The sequence below is a fragment of the Hyaena hyaena genome, unplaced genomic scaffold, assembly GCF_003009895.1.
Source record: "Hyaena hyaena isolate Hyena2069 unplaced genomic scaffold, ASM300989v1 scaffold_166, whole genome shotgun sequence".
In the NCBI taxonomy this organism is placed as follows: domain Eukaryota; kingdom Metazoa; phylum Chordata; class Mammalia; order Carnivora; family Hyaenidae; genus Hyaena; species Hyaena hyaena.
In genome coordinates this window covers 2,779,692-2,796,233 of record NW_024080799.1, presented here as the reverse complement: position 1 = coordinate 2,796,233, position 16,542 = coordinate 2,779,692, and positions in this window count along the sequence as shown.

Here is a 16,542-nt window from a genome sequence, read left to right as displayed (position 1 = left end):
CCCTATGTTTTTTTTCAAGCCCAGCTATTAATTTTACCATTATTACTCTAAAATCTTGTTCGGTTATGCTGCTGATATCTGTTTTGAGCAGTTCATTAGCTGTCATTTCTTCTTGGAGTTTCTTTGGAGGAGAGGTCTTTCGTTTCGTCATTTTAGTTAGCTTCCCGGCTCTTGTTGGTTTTAAAGACCTGTTATGCTCTCTGTTTCTATGAGCGTTGCTATATCCAGGAAGACTCTTTGACTTTCCAGGGCCTATCCTTTCAGAGAGTGTTTTTTGAATGGCATCCCTTGGTCTCTCTTGTTGGGACCTTGGTTATTTTATTTTCCTATTCGTAGTGATATTTGGGACTCTCCACCTTGTGTACTCTAGCTTGTTTCTTGACGTAGCCGTTAGAAGGCTCTCTCAGTGGATTCTGCGTCCTTTTTCTCCCAATCTGTCAGGTTTTGTAAGGTTTCCAATGGCTTCAGATCTTTTCTGTGTGATGTATGGGCGCGAGTGCAAGTACGGAGCTCCTTACTTCTCCGCCATCTTGCCCCCTCTTTCCTTTTGTTTTTCTATTTTGAATTTTGTGAATTTCTCCTGCTCTCTTTATTATTTTCTTCCTTCTACTTGTTTTAGGTTTTCTTACTATTTGTTTTGTTTTATTGTTTTAGGTAGGAACATATTATTAGTTTAAATTTTTTTCCTCATTTTTAATGTAAATATTTAGTGCTCTAGATCTCTGTCTCAGCACTGCTTTAGCAACAAAATATTGTATTTTTGCTTTTATTTGATTCTATACGTACTTAAAAAAATCCTTTGAGACTCCTCTTTGATTTATGGCTCATTTAAATGTGCTTTATTTAATTTCTATTGTTTAAAATCTTTTTTAACTTGATGTTTTATGATCTAGGATATGGTCTAAGTTGGTGACTATTCCACAGGTGCTTGAAAAAATATATGTATTTGGCTGTTGTTAGGTGGAATGTTCTCTTATGTCCATTAAATTTTGTTGTTGGTTGTGTTGTTCAGATCTCCTATATCTTTGCTGATTTTCTGCCTATAAGTCTTACCAGTTTCTGGAAGGAGGGTGTTTAAGTTCCCAACTGTAATTGTGAATTTTTCTATTTATCCATTAAGCTCTATTAGCTTTTGGTTCATGTATTTTGAGGCTTTGTTATTTGTTGAGTACACATTTAGGATTGCTATGTCTTCCTGGTACATTGATAACTTGTATCATTATGTAATGTCCTTCTTTGTCTCCAGTAATTTCCTTTGCTCTGAAATCTACTCTATCAAATACTAATCTGATCCTGATTTTCATATTTAAGGTTTTCATGATATAACTTTTTTATCCTTTTTAATATTTTAAAAATATTTATTTATTTTGAGAGAGAGAACATGCACACAGATGTGTGAGTAGGGAAGAGGCAGAGAGAGAGAAAACCAAGCAGGCCCCACACTCAGTCAGCGTCCTATATTGGGCTTGATTTCATATCCATAAGACCATGACCTGAGCTGAAATCAGGAATCTGGTGCTAAACCAACTGAGCCACCCAGGTGACTCCTTTCCATCCTTTTTACTTTACATGTACTTAAGTCATTGAATTTGAAAGAAATTTCTTACAAACAGCATGTGTTGGTTCATTTTTTAAAGTCCATTCTGTCAGTCACTGTTTATTTTTTAAAAAAAATTTAAGTGTTTATTTATTTTTGAGAAAGAGCATGAGAGGGGGAAGGGCAGAGAGGAAGAGACACAGAATCCAAAGCAGGCTTTAGGCTCTGAGCTGTTAGCACAGAGCCTGATGTGGGGCTTGAACTCACAAACCATGAGCTGATGACCTGAGCTGAAGTCAGATGCTTAACTGACTGAGCCATCCAGACATCCCTGTCAATCACTGTCTTTGATAAGTGCATTTATATCATTTATATGTAAGGAGATCTTGATAATTTAGTGCTTAAGTCTGACTTTTAATCTTGTTTTGTTTTCTCTGGTTCTTTTTCTTCTGTTTCCCTTTTTTGCCTTCTTGTAAATTATCTGAACTTTTTTTTCTATTTTGGATATCATCTTGATTGACATATAGTGTATCTCTGAATAGTTTTCATAGTGGTTATTGTGGTTATTACTGCATACAAATATAGCTTATCACAATCTATTGGTATGAAAAACACAGTGGCCCCTCCTTCAACTACTCCCCCAAAGATGTCCATGTCCTAATCCCCAAAACTTATGAATATAGTATCTTCCATGACAAAAGGAACTTTGGAGATAAGATTAAATAAAGAAACTTGAGATGGGAAGATCATTCTGCATTGTCTGGGTGGGCCCACTGTAATCACAGGTGTTCTTCCTAGAGATAGGCAGAGAGTCATACAAGGGATATGCTGAGGGGAGTGGAAGTTAGAGAATCAGAGAGAGATTTAAAGATGTTATGCTCCTTGCTCTGAAGATGGCAGAAGGGGCCACAAGCCAAGGAATGCAGTTGTGTGTTGGGAGTTTTATCTCTTGTGTTACCTCTGAATTCTAATTAAAGTTTTCATTTTAGTAGGCTATTCATTAGGTCATTCTGTTTAGCATGCAGACCCTAGCCTCCTTTTGGTGGTTATTGTTACAATGACAAATTATCTTTTAGACCCTTTGCAGTATTGTTTCAGGCTGTTTGATATAATCTTTTGTTGCTGGGGCTCCCACTGGTACCTGCTGCTGCTGGCTAAGGGGAAAGAGAGGTTTGCCTGGGCTGAACTGCCAGGTGTATACCAATGAAGAAAAGTCTTAGGTCTGTATGGTTAGAGGGGCTTCCTGGACTGTGCTGCTTGCTGTTCCTGGGTCCCTCTTCCAGCCCTCCTGGCATCTCTGGTATCTTTCAGTGGGAAAGGGGAGTCTTAGGACTACTAAGCAAGAAGAGAAATTCCTTAGGCCACTAATTGTTAGTTGGGTTCCTGAAAGATCTCTCTTGCCAGTTCTTTCAGGTTTGTCTGATATTATAAGAAGGGCTCCCACTGATTAAGTGCAAGGAAGTGAAAGTAGTTAGGCTGGCTTTTGTTGCTGGGTTGGGGATCTGAAAATGCTGGGTGTGAGTGACTTACAAGTTCTGTGATGGAGAAGGGAGGCACAGAGCACTCTGCTGCTATATTGTTTCTCCAGCCATGGGGTTCCATGCAATTGTGCCTTCTGACCATATTTCAGATTTCTTCTTTACTTGTCCACTGCATTATTTCCAGCATTTATAGTGTCTAGTGGGAAAGAATCAAGACAAATGGGTCTGTGCCTTCTTGTTCAGACCAGAAGTCACCTTTCAACTGTTGATGATACTAAATTCTTTTTCTCCTTCCTTGGGAGAGGATCTAGTGTATTTGAAGAACTGGAAGAAAATATTGAAGTGGAATGAACGGAATATGAAGTGAGGTCACAGAAGTAGCAGGATCTAATCATGCAAAACATTATAGATCATGTTAAGGAGTTTAGATTTTGTTCTATGTGCAATGGGAAACTATGCCAAGGTTTTAAACAATGGGATAGCTTGGTCTTTTTTTATTTTAGAAAGATGATTTCAGTTTCTATGTGGAAAAGAAATGTTAGAGCTTAAGAGTGGAAACAGTGAGACATACAAGCATTGCCTGTCATACTTGGTTACTTGAACACAGAGACATGATAATTACTTGAACAAAGATAAAGCTAGAGAGAAGCAGAAAGATTAGAAAGAGATTTGAAGGTTATTGCCTATAGATTTTGTAATGGATTGACTATAGAAAATGGATGAAAGGGACATGCCAGAGTTGTTTCTCAAAGTTTTGGCTTAATGAACTGTGGGTAAGGAAAGGCAAGATAGGGAATAGATGTGAGAGGTATAGCAATAAATTGACCTTGAGATGGATTTTACACAGCTGAATGGAGAGGCCAAGGAGATGTCTATAAATATCGGAATAGAATGGACTGGAAATACAAATGAGGGAGTTATCAGATGATAGGTGATATGGAAGTTATACGAAGTAGATTAGATCACCTGGGGAAAATACAGAGTAAGAAAAGTCAAGTGCTGAGTTCAGAGTCATGAGGCAAACAAGCGTTTAGTTGTTAGAGGAGGAGGGATGTGCCAAAGAAAGTAAGAAGCAGCAGCCAGAAAGAGATAGGGAGAAAGCCAAGATATATTTCCCATCTCTATAAGAATTTATTTCACATTCTCATCACATTAATCACTCATAATAATGGTAAACAAAGTACAGAGTCACAAATACACTCCTCCACATAATATAATTATGTTCCCTAATTATTCAATTACATTATTGCCAATTCGTATTAAAAAATATCTGTAAGAGAAATTTCTATATGGATACAAACACTCAAAAATGTGGAAGATAATATAAGACAATGTTAATAGACATATCTAGTGATAGAATTGTGAGTCATTTTTATTTTCTTCATTTTACTTTTCTAAATTTTAAATTTTGTACTAAGGTTATCAGAAAATATTTTCTAATTTTAATCTATTCACTTTCTTTGTGAGAAAATTGTTTTCTATTAGTTAGAACAGGAGTAATTCATCTTAGTGCTACAGCATTGCATGATTGTATGAAGCATCCCAACTGTTTGTTTTTTTTTTTTTTTTAGTTAGATATATACAATTTATTTGCTTCTGTTTCCATCAGGGCTTTTTCATAAGATTAGCATGAAGTTATTTATAAATAATATCGTGAGACAGTGATGCATAGACTGAAGAATGTGAAAACTAAAGTTAAATTATCTGTATTTGAATTCTAGCTCTGCAACTTCACAGCTTTATGACATGACATATGTTGAAAGTGGGACTATTAGTATATATCTTGAAGTGTTATCTGAAGATCAAAATTAGATAAAATAAATGAGTGGCACAGTCCAGTTCCTGACATATGGTAGCTTATTGGTATATGATGTGGAGATGGAGAGTCTGGGTTTGATATTAACCCATCACTTACCAAATGGGCCACATTCTGTAAATTATTTAACCTCTCTGTGCTTTATTTTCCTTACATGTCAGGTCTTAAAGGCACGTATTCAAGGGTTATTATGATATAATGCATGTCTAACACTTAGAATAATGCCTGGGAGTGTTCACAAGTACTCAACAAATACTATTTTGCATATTTTTTTTTTTGTGATTAAGGGTCTTTCACTTCAGTGACTATATTTAAAACTCCCTACAGGGCAGGGATCAGTCTTATACTTTAAAAAAATACATAATTATTCATGTGCTCAAAAATGTTTATAATTTATGATTATCATACCAAATATTAATTCTCATGACATAAGGCTAGAGTAGTAGCTTTCTTAACAAAACTGTACTGAACTGTCTCAACAGGTTGATTGATGCTTCCATTCCCATATGGCTCATAAGTTCTGATGCCTGGATGATACTGAGTATTTCTTGTACACTGTAGGCCACTATTCCATGCCTGTCAGCACATTTCTGCTTCTAATAGCTGAGTTATTTTCTTACCATGGGACTCATGTTTGTTTCCAAACCAGCTATTTCAGTTGTTATGTACTATAGTAACATATTTATTTAAGTATTGGATAAACTACTAGCTAGACTTTGACTACAAAAAGAAAAAGTGTTTCTTATGAAAATTAAGTTGAATACTTTGGGAAGACTTGATAAAAATGACTTCCTAAAAGTTGCTGTCAAGTTAGTGTGGGCAATGCAACAGAGATATACTGGGAAAATCATCTGCACTCATATTGCCTTACAAATAGGTTTAGGTTCTCTTTCCTCTTGAAGAAATACAAATAGAAATAACAGACAATGGATGCTGGGTATGTTATGTGTATGATTTATGAAGTTGCATGTCTCCATCAGTAAACCCATATTGAAAGAAGTGCTCTTGGCCCAACATCTAAAGATTGGTATGTATGTATATTTTCAAGTTAAAATTAAGTATTTAAGATTATATGAAACAATTCTTTAATGATTCCCTGCTTTAAACAACAGCCATTCATCTTGAAAAATAAGAGGTCTTCTCAAATAGTTAGATGGATTCAGCAGAAATTAAACTGAATATCTACTGATTCTGAGTTCCAGTTTAATCACTTGCTAACCTTATGATTTTCAGCAAATTATTTATCCTCCTGAATCTTGGTCATTAATTTGTAGAAGGTATTTTTTTTAATTAATGAGGGTTTTTAAAAAATTAAATATACCACATATGTAAAATACATAGCAGAGTTCCTAGAAAGGGAATGAGAGCTTAATAAATGTAGTTTTCTCTATTGTAATGACCACTGAGTTTTTTCTCTGCAACCGTGCCATCTTCTAAGCTCCAGAGCCACCTTTCCAACTGTAGAACCATGCATATCCAACTATATCTCAACGGAGACCTTCACCGTTCTCCTAGACTGAGTCTCAGAGTAATTATCAAGACATCATTCTCCTGTCTTTTCACTCATTCTCACACAAAATGATGGCTACCAAATTTGATTTGATTTTATAATCAAATATAAATATAATCAAATAAAATATATTTGATTTTAACTTTTAGAAATTTGCTCTATTTTCTCTTCTTTTTCATTACTAACATTCATCTCTCCCTTCTTTCTGATTGTTCCAGTTTATTTAGTTAAATAAGAGCTATTTTATTTTCATTACTCCAAACTGAGTTTAAGTAGTTTCTTTCTATTTATTTAAGTAACATTCCCAGTTTTTTAGTTGGCTCAAGACTACATTATTTCTCATAGTACATTCCCATTTCACTTCTTCCCAGTACATCCGTTGCCAATATTATCTTCCCAGGAAGCAAATGTGATCTGTGCACCAACACACACCAACACACACCAACACACACACACACACACACACACACACACACATTAATGCCTTCCATTATGTCCCATTTGGGATCCTTAGCTTCACATGTAAGCCCTTCACAGTTGTGATGGAACTACTCTGTAGATTCAGCTCCTGCCTCTCTCCAACTAGACTCAACTTCCTGCTGTCCTCAAATATAATTTTGACAATTCTATGTTGCTCTTGTGTTTACTCTTCTATGTGAATTGCTCCATCCTTTGAAGTACTCATTTGGGTGAGTCAACTTTTGTTACCCAGGAATTGTTCCCATTCTCAAATATATAGCTTTGAAGCTATCTAGGGGGTTCTGGGGGCTAATGCTGTATCTCAATCACTATCTGCACACACATACCTGATGATTTGCACATCTGTGGGCAGAATGTAATTCTATCAGAGTTCTTTTGGGTTGACTTACTGTCTTCTCACTAATTACTCCACATAGGGCCTCAAGTGACAATAACAGCTGGTTATGCAATTAAAACCTTTCGGCTGTGAGTGGAGAGCTCAGTTAGGATGACTGGAGGGGCACAGTGTATAACACACTCATTGGTTTAATAAGATGGAAAGTATGTGGTTGCTCAGTTATGCAATTCATTTTGACTCGAATGGAGAAATCAAATTAACTGCAGGCAGGGATTATAAGAGCCGACAGGTGTGACATCCTCAGTGTTCCGTGAAACCGAAGACTGTCCTTGGAGAGCCACAGGTATTCCTTTTTCCCCTTCTTTTTCTTTCAGCGCTTCTACAAGCTAAACTAAATGTTCAAAATATATTCTTCAGCAGCTAAGAGGATATTTTGGTTTTGGCTCTATCAAGTGCAGAATTTGCAAAAAGGTAATAAGAACCTCAGTGGCAGAGGCTAAAAGAAAAATAACCTACAGGAATATTACTGCACTGATCAGTGTTCTAAATTGCTGCATATCTTGGCACAAAAAGATCAGAGATATACAGACATCTCATTTAGACTCATTCAGATAATTTTGATTCATGTTTCACAGAAAAATAGACTATTTCTTGTTTTCTAACATTATTTTGGTAAAGGCTGGTATGATGAATTTAGTTCTGAATGAGTCATAAGGAAAAAATAAAGAACAAACTTAAGTTCTTTAAAAAATTCCTTATTTTACCTTATTTTAATATTTCTGATTTAAACAATTATTATAAATATTTTAAAAAATACTCCTTAGTTTTGATTTTGGATATTTTCTTAAAGGTACATGACCTAAAGATGGAGAATGTAAAAATTAATAGTATAGATTAATAATGGTCATTTTAGTATTCAAAATTTCTTAAAATACCAACTGGAAGTTATTATTACATGAAGACATCAACCTTTTTAAAATTCATTTAATGTATAATTTAAGGAAACAAATAAGTGGAAGTGGGAGTAAAACAATTACAGAAAAATCAAACCACTTGACACATCCCTTTTAGTTGTTGAAACATTTTATGTCGACGTACATTTACTGAAATATATACATTTTAATGGCTGGCTTTCCACACGTGTGGCTCTTTCTCTGCATCTGTGGCTATGATGTGTAAAAGATACCAGTTTTGTCTATCTCCCTACTCCTCCCTTTCTTTCACTGTGAGTCCCTTGAGGGCAGGGATTATGCCTTTGTCATTTGTGTGATCCCATCACATACCAGGATACAGTCCGAGTATTCATACTTTTTTAAAAAAAAATTTAACGTTTATTCTTGAGAGAGAGAAAGAGCGTGAGCTGGGGAGGGACAGAGAGAGAGGGAGACACAGAATCCAAAGCAGGCTCCAGGCTCTGAGCTGTCAGCACAGAGCCTGATGCGGGGCTTAAACCCACAAACCATGAGATCATGACCTGAGCCGAAGCTGGATGCTCAACTGACTGAGCCACCCAGGTACCCCCTCAGTGTCCCTACTTTTAATGAAGCAATTTATTTTATAAACACTTCAATAATAACCTAGTATGTAGCATGTACTATTTTTGAGTACTTTCTATATTAGTTAAAATATTAACTAATTCTATTCTCATAACAACTATATTAGTGATGCATTGCTGTGTAACAAATGACCCCCAAATTTAGAAGATTATCACAACAACATATATGGATTATCTGACAGTTTCTGAGGGTGAGGATTTTGGAGCACTTCACAAGGTGGCTCTGGTTTCTGGGTCTCTCACGAGGTTATCATCAAGATGTTTGTGGAGGCTATAGCTATCTGACCACCAGACCAGGGCTGGCGTTATCAGCTTCCAAGATCGTCCTCTCACATGCTTGATAAGTCATTGCTGGTTGTTGGCAACACACATCTGTGCCATACTGTTCAAAAGTTTAGGTGATTACCTATGCTTCTGACCAACTGACTATAAATTGGAAGTTCCTACCACCCCATTCCTGAGTTCCATTAAATTGCTAGAATAACTCACAAAACCCAGGAAAACAGTTTACTTACCAGATTACTGATTTATTATAAAAGGACTTGCCTCAAGAACAGTCAGATGGAAGAGATATACAGAGAAAGACACATGGAAAGGGGCATAAAGCTTCCAGGCCCACCCTGGTGCACCCTCCCAGCACTTCCCCACTTCCCAAACCAGAAGATCTCTGAACCCTGTCCTTTTGGATTTTTATGGAGACTTCATTATGTAAGCATGATTGATTAAATCATTGGCCATCAGCCGTCTATTCAACCTCTAGCATCTTCCTTCCCTTTCTGGAGGTGGGATGGTGGGGGAACATGAAATTTCCAACCTTCTAATCAAGTTGGGCTCCCTTGGCAACCAGCTCCCATGTTGAGAGTTAAAAAAAAAAAAAAAAGTACTTCATTAACATAAAGTCAGTGAAGTTGAAAGGGGTTTGTTATGAGTGGCTAAAGATACCCATAGTCACCTTTATCACTCTGAAGCTAGGAACTGAAGACAAAACCCAAATATTTTTAAAAAGCATGCCCTTATTACTCCAGTCATTTAGGAAATTCCAGGTGTTTTGGGAACTATGTGCCAGGAAAGGGGACAAAGATCAAATATATATTGCATAAATTTATAAATCCCTGTATCGCATTTGATCATTGGGGGCCATTTTGGGGACTGGTCACCACAACAGAGCATATGAAATAGGTGCTTCCTCATTGTGTAGTTTGGGAAAGTAAGGCCCAGAAAGGTTAAATAATATGGGTTATGATGAGGATTAAATGAGATAATGTGCACACACACATTGCAAAACTTTATAAGGCACATATGTAGCAATAAATATTAGCTGATATTTTTTCTGTAAGCCAAAAATCATTGCCTTTGGCAGTTCTTTTCATTGGGTCCAGATGGCAGGTTGTGGGTTCAGTTCCCATTGGATGGAATCACATTTTGTGACTTTAACAGAGAGAAAGCTAGCTTGTGATGTATATTGGTTTCCTAGTGCTGCTGCAATGAATTACCACAAATGTAGTGGCTTAAAGTAACATTGATTTATTGTATTACATTTATGCAAGTCAGAAATTTGATACAAATCTTCATGGGCTAAAGTCAAGATGTTGGTAGTGGTACATTCATTATGGAGGCTGTCGGGAGAATACATTTTCTTGCCTTTTCCAGCTTCTTGAGGCTGCCTGAATTCCTTGGCTCATGGCCCTCTTCCTCCATCTTTGAAGTCAGCAGTGTATAATCTTCCAATCTTTTTTCTCTGACATATTTCCAGCCTCTGTGGTCATATTGCCAACTCTGCTTTCTCTGACCTTTTTGCCTCTGCCTTAAAAGGACCCTTGTGATTGGGTTCAACTAGACAATCCAGGATACTCTCCTCATTTTAAGATTCTCAATCACATCTCCAAAGTCTCCTTTGTCAGGTCAGGTATCATTTACAGGCTCCAAGGATTAGGACATGAACATATTTGGGAGATCATTATTCAGCCTACCATATGATAAGTACTTAGTTTTTATTTGAATCAAAGCTTTTGCTATGGTCACTGAACTCTCTCACACTAAAGAGTGGAAATTAAATCCATCTGCCTCTCTCCTGGGGATGATTTTAAAGTTTATTGTATTTTCTGAGAATGTTCTAAGTCTCTTCTTGCTAAAGGATTTTGGGAGGCAAGCAGAAGAGACACTAGACCATGTATCAGAGGCCAAGTTCTTGCACAAACTCTGTCTCTTCCTAGCTGTGGTACTTTGGGCAAATCATTTAGCATTTTAAAAATATTTAAAGTATGTGATGAACAGAATTACTTGTCCTACCTAGCTTCCAGGATTGCTATGTTTGTCAGTTGAATAGATGAATTTTATGAACAGACATAAAATCCTCTTGGTTATCAGTGTATATTATTTTAGGGATTAACCTTAACATGGAACATTGGGACTAGAGCAGACATAACAGGGCCAATACAGTGTTTTTAAAAGAGACTTCCTCACAGTGCTCACCCCTTTGTCCTCCTTGACCTGGCCCCACACCCTCTTTACTGCTAGTGAGTGTCTAAGCCCCCCACAAATGGAGCCAGCACAGCTGTGAACATGGACAAGGACAAGCTTGGATATTCCGAGGGTCTCTGAATGGGCAGGACTGTGAGAGGGGAGTATTACTTTATCCTATGCTTGTGGGAGTTACATCATTTCCTACTATGTGGAGAGATTTTCTAATCAAAAGATATGTATATCCCTTAGGATCTCCCATGCTCGAATGAAAACAAAAACTTTAATTTGTGAGGTTGGGTTTAAATAGTATGTTAATCTTAAGTTAAAATGGGCCTTTTTTATGCCAATTGGGGAGGGAATTAAGTGTTGAATATTCCTCAGAATTTTTGTTTTTATTCACTTATGTGTATGTCAAATAGGCATTTGGGGGCTGATAGAGATATATCAGGTATATGAGGTAAGAGATGGTCACAAAGTGGAGGGGGAGAGTCCCTGATTGTGCTTATGCGGTGTTTGTGTTATTCCTTCTTTTGTAAAAATGTCTCTGGGCTGCTTTGTGTGTGCCTGTGTCAGAGCCCTGACAGAACCCCAGGACTTTCATTTGGTAATCCTTTCAGGGCCCACAGATACCCCCTTTGCCTCTCTTCTCTAAGCAGTTGTTTATACAGTGAAGGCCTGGAGCCCTGTCATCTGAGATAATGAGCTGATAAGGAGTTAAGGAATGGTCACACAGAATCAAAACGCTCAGGTCTGGGAAATCACCTAAGCGGTCCTAAATTTAGCCCTTCCATTGCTGCTTTAAAGACTTAGAGCTTTAAAAGGTGCTTTTCACCCCTTTTCAGCCAGCATTTAATTTTCTTAAAATCATTATTGATTTGTCTCAACAATCAGTCCATTTTCAATAGCTGTTGATTTTTTTTTTTTTTTTTTTTTTACCCATGAATCCATCCTTCTCTGAGGCACCGTGGGGCCGAGCTTCGGGCTTCCCCCCAGCAGTGCGCCTGTCTTCCAGCCCACCAGGCAACACACTCCGCGGTCACATCAATCACCCAGTGGGAGGCAACTGCAGATGACTGCAGCCTCTACCCAGTCAGTCTCTTTTAACAAAAGACACAGAACACTTTGAATTTGTGGGAAACAACCTGGATTTTTGCCATCTCCTCCTTGAAATAGAGATTTCATAGAATGAAATCTCTTTCGAAGAGGGGAATTGCTACCTGCCCTGAAGGGGGAGTTGGGGAGACTCCCAGTCCTGTTCTTTGTCTCTCCATATAATGGAGAACGAGGAAAGACCTGATCTTCATAATCTTGAGCAGTCATATAGAGATGTGTGAGAACACAAAATCTGTTCTTTTCAGAGCCTGCCTTTCATACTGAACATCAGCCCTCAACTTTTTGGGGAGTAAAAATTGTTGGTAAGAATTATTCTGATGCTTTGATCTTTTTGCCTCCTTTTTGCTGTGGGACTTTGTGACATTTCAGTACTCATTAATACTTCTCTTTCAGACAGAGAAAATAGGAGATGTTACTCAAATGAGGCGATTGGACTCTGATTTGAGATAGTTGATGTATGTACCGATAGGAGATGTTCATTTCTGTATCTCACATCATTGCAGATTTTAGAGAAAGGCAAACCAGGTTTCTCTGATTCGGCACTCAGCATAATTAATTGGTATACATTATTTGCAGAATTCTAGTATACCTACTAAATAATCCATCTCTAACTGTGATTTTCAGAAGACATTAAAGCTTAAGATGCCACTTTTGGTTTTGAGGAACAAAAGTCCCACTTTCCTAGCTAAAAGTATACATCATTTAATGATTGAAATGGTTGCCCTCTCAGGCATCTCTTAGAATAGAAGATATGTTACCTAGGGACAGTCCCATTGGATATGCGGGATAAGTAACCTCATTTTGGACACAGCATGAAGGCGATAACCTGCTATATTAAGATAAAGGAATCTTTAAAGGAAAACTAAGGGAATAAACTAGCAGTATGGCAGTCTATCTACCTTATACATTTGCCAGATTGCTTTTATTTTTGTGTTTTACAATTCCCCAAGTCCATTTTAAGATTTAGGAACCATACATATGGTGTGTATGTGTGGTGAGGGTGTTTGTGCATATAAGAAGAGTCAGGCCAACCGAGGAGGAGGAGCCATTAACCTGGGCACTGAGCATGTTTGACTCCCAAAACAGTTCCTTGATCAAGTTCAGCTCCAGGTAAGAAAATGAGAGCTATTAGCCAAGATTTGGGGAAAGAAGAGATACATTTTTGTTTGTTTGTTTGTTTGTTTCTCTCAAAGAGAAAGAGAGGGAGTGTGAGCAGGGGAGGGGCAGAGAGAGGGAGAGAGAGAATCCCAAGCAGGCTCTGCAGTGCAGAGCCAGATGTGTGCCTTGGACTCATGAAGCGTGAGATCATGATCTCAGCCAGGTGCTTAACTGACTGAGCCACCCAGGCACCCTGGGATAAATTTTCATGATAAACTATGAAATACAGCATGCTGCATGCATTTAACTTAGAATTATACACATACTTGCCAAGAATTCAAGTGGTTACCTAGAAATTTGAAACTACCCGTAGAATGGAAATGTAAAATAAACTGTTTAGAAGAAGTTACAAACGCCTAATTGATCACTGAATATCTGTCTCTCAAAGACTGGGCAATCTTAAGAAGAGTTCAAAGAAATATTTTCCGGAAAATATTTGGGAGTTTGGTATCTTCCTCATGAGTTTATCCTGAGGATTAAGTTATGTGATGGGCAGACTTCATTTATTCTCTTTTTCCTCCATTAAACAAATTTTTACCTTGCTTTTAATAGGATTAGCATAGCACCAGGTACCAGGGTTAGGGAAGTGATTGGAGTAAACTTTGCCACTACCCTCAAGGAATGCACAAATTAAATAAATGTCTGGATTTTAGCAAATTGCTTTGGCATATATTAGGCTCAACAAATACTATTTTCTTTTACTTTAGTAATTTTTATAATCTGAGCTGTATTTAAAAGGAAACTTTTGAAAATGGTGAAACTCTAAATGATCCTTGATATGTGAAGATGAACTGTTTCTTTTATTCATCCAATGCCTGCTGTGTGACTATGAAGTTATTACTAGTACCTGTATGAAATATGGTGTTATTCTTTGTTTAAAATTCATAATATGGCTCATGTGCCTGGCACAATTGCGTCATTAAGACGATACAAAAGTTATTTGAAATGGTCTCTGTCCTTCAGATATATCTATTCTAGCATTGTACAAAATTTTGTTGAGTTGTTAAATGCAGTGGTGGTCTGTCACGGGTTTTCTGTTTCGACTCTAAAGAAACATGGTCTATTCCTTGTCTTTAATCTTTGTTCTCAGTGCTCCTTGCTTTGTCTTGTATTGCTACCATGCCATGGTCTCATCTGCTGCCTCTCTGGGCTGGAAGAGGCTTCCTGGGATGCTTTACCTGTTCTCCAGATTAGGTAAACTCTTGCTAATCAATGAAGCTTCTTTTGTTTTTTAATTTTTTAAAATATTTTTATTTATTTCTAGGAGAGAGAGAGAGACAGCGTGAGCAGGGGAGGGTCAGAGAGAGAGGGAGTCACAGACTCTGAAACAGGCTCCAGGCTCTGAGCTGGCAGTCAGCACAGAGCCCGACGCGGGGCTCGAACCCACGAACTGCGAGATCATGACCTAAGTGAAAGTCGGACGCTTAACCGACTAAGCCACCGTAATCAATGAAGCTTCTAAAGAAAACACCCAGAGGCAAATCCTGACTCTAATGCTCATTGCATTCATTATAAATATGCATTTGGATTGCTTCTATATCCCCAGTACCTGGCACTATGCTGTGACCAGTAGGGGTGTGGTTAATGTTCGTTGAATGGAGGAAACAAAGAATAGATGAATTTTGCCCATCTCATAAAATACATGCACTGTTCTCACAACCACGGAAAATGAAAGATAAGGAAGACATTTATCCTCTCTTGTGTAGCCCACCCTGTCTGCCCTGAGGCTACCAAGCCCTTTTGAAGATTCATGGCAACTTGCTGTATTCTGATGATCCCTTTTTTGGGAGCAAGTTGCACAATTTACAGATTATAAAGTAGCTGAATTAAGTTGAAATTCTGTGTTCTCCTAAGTTTGGGAAATACATAGTTAAACCGTGTTAAAGTGATTGCTTTTCACTGTACTTCTCAGAGGTATTACTATTTAATTTGCATGGTGCTTCTCTAAAGAGATACAATGCAAAGTATTTTCAAACTTATTTGAGTTTAGGACCCTTTTTTTCTTGGAGGAGTGTGTGCAGAGTTGAAGTTTGCAATGCACTCTTTGAGATTCACTGTGTTTGACTGTTCTAAGGGGAAAAAAAACACCTCAAGGATTTCCTCAATAGTAAGGAGAGATAATTGAGCTCTGTTTTACTTTCTGCTAAATTCCTGCTAAGGAACTCAACTACCATTTTTCCTCAAAGAGAAAATCTGAGCAAATGCTAACTCTGGTTAAATGACAAGAAGTGAATTCCCAAGTGTTAAGAAAAGCCAGACAGCCTCCCAGGAGCGTCCTCCCCACATGGCCAACCTCACGTCCAACCTGGAGCTGCCAATGAAATGCCGAGGGAGATTCCCGTGGAAGCAGATGGTTCTGCCTGGGGACAGTTGTCCACAGCTTGGCATCTGGGCTCGTGAGTGCTGTCCAGCTGAGGACTGTTCAGGCAGAATGCTGGGTGATAGGCTTCCTGCTGAAATCCATTAGCACTCCAGCATAGCCCATTTTTCTTTTCCTTAAAAAGGCTTTGTACTCCCTGAAATCATATCAGAAATAGCTGCCCAAAATATGTACAAGGCAAATTGTGGCTTTTAAAAAAAACAAATATAAGGATAGAAAGATATTAATATAGATAGAATCACATAGTCCGTTAGAGCTGATACTAGACCTAGCATAGTACATGAGGAAAAGGCTTTTCCACGTTGCTGCCTACATTAGTTACCTTCTTAGTGACTCAGGCTCTTTCCTTGACCAAAGTTTCCTTAGGCTCCTCTAAGCCTTCTTCTTGACTAGGTCTTGACCTTGGGCTTCTGTGTCTGTTTTTGCTAAATTCAGTCTTAGCAGGAATTTCCAGAGTCAGCAGGAATCCTGCAGAGTCAGTTTAGAGAGAATCCCCTCACCCTTGATTTCTAATCACCCTCCTATCTGATAAAACTTCTCAGTCTCCACCCCTGATATCTTATCACTCTGCCCTAAAATTAGTAAGAAGCTTATTAAGTCAGTGTAGCAAAACCCTCTCTCCTCTCTGTGTCTCGTTTAGGAATTTTCCACCCATTGACTCCTTCCTTCTGCTCTTTGGCTATAAATGCACACTTGTCATTATCATATTTGG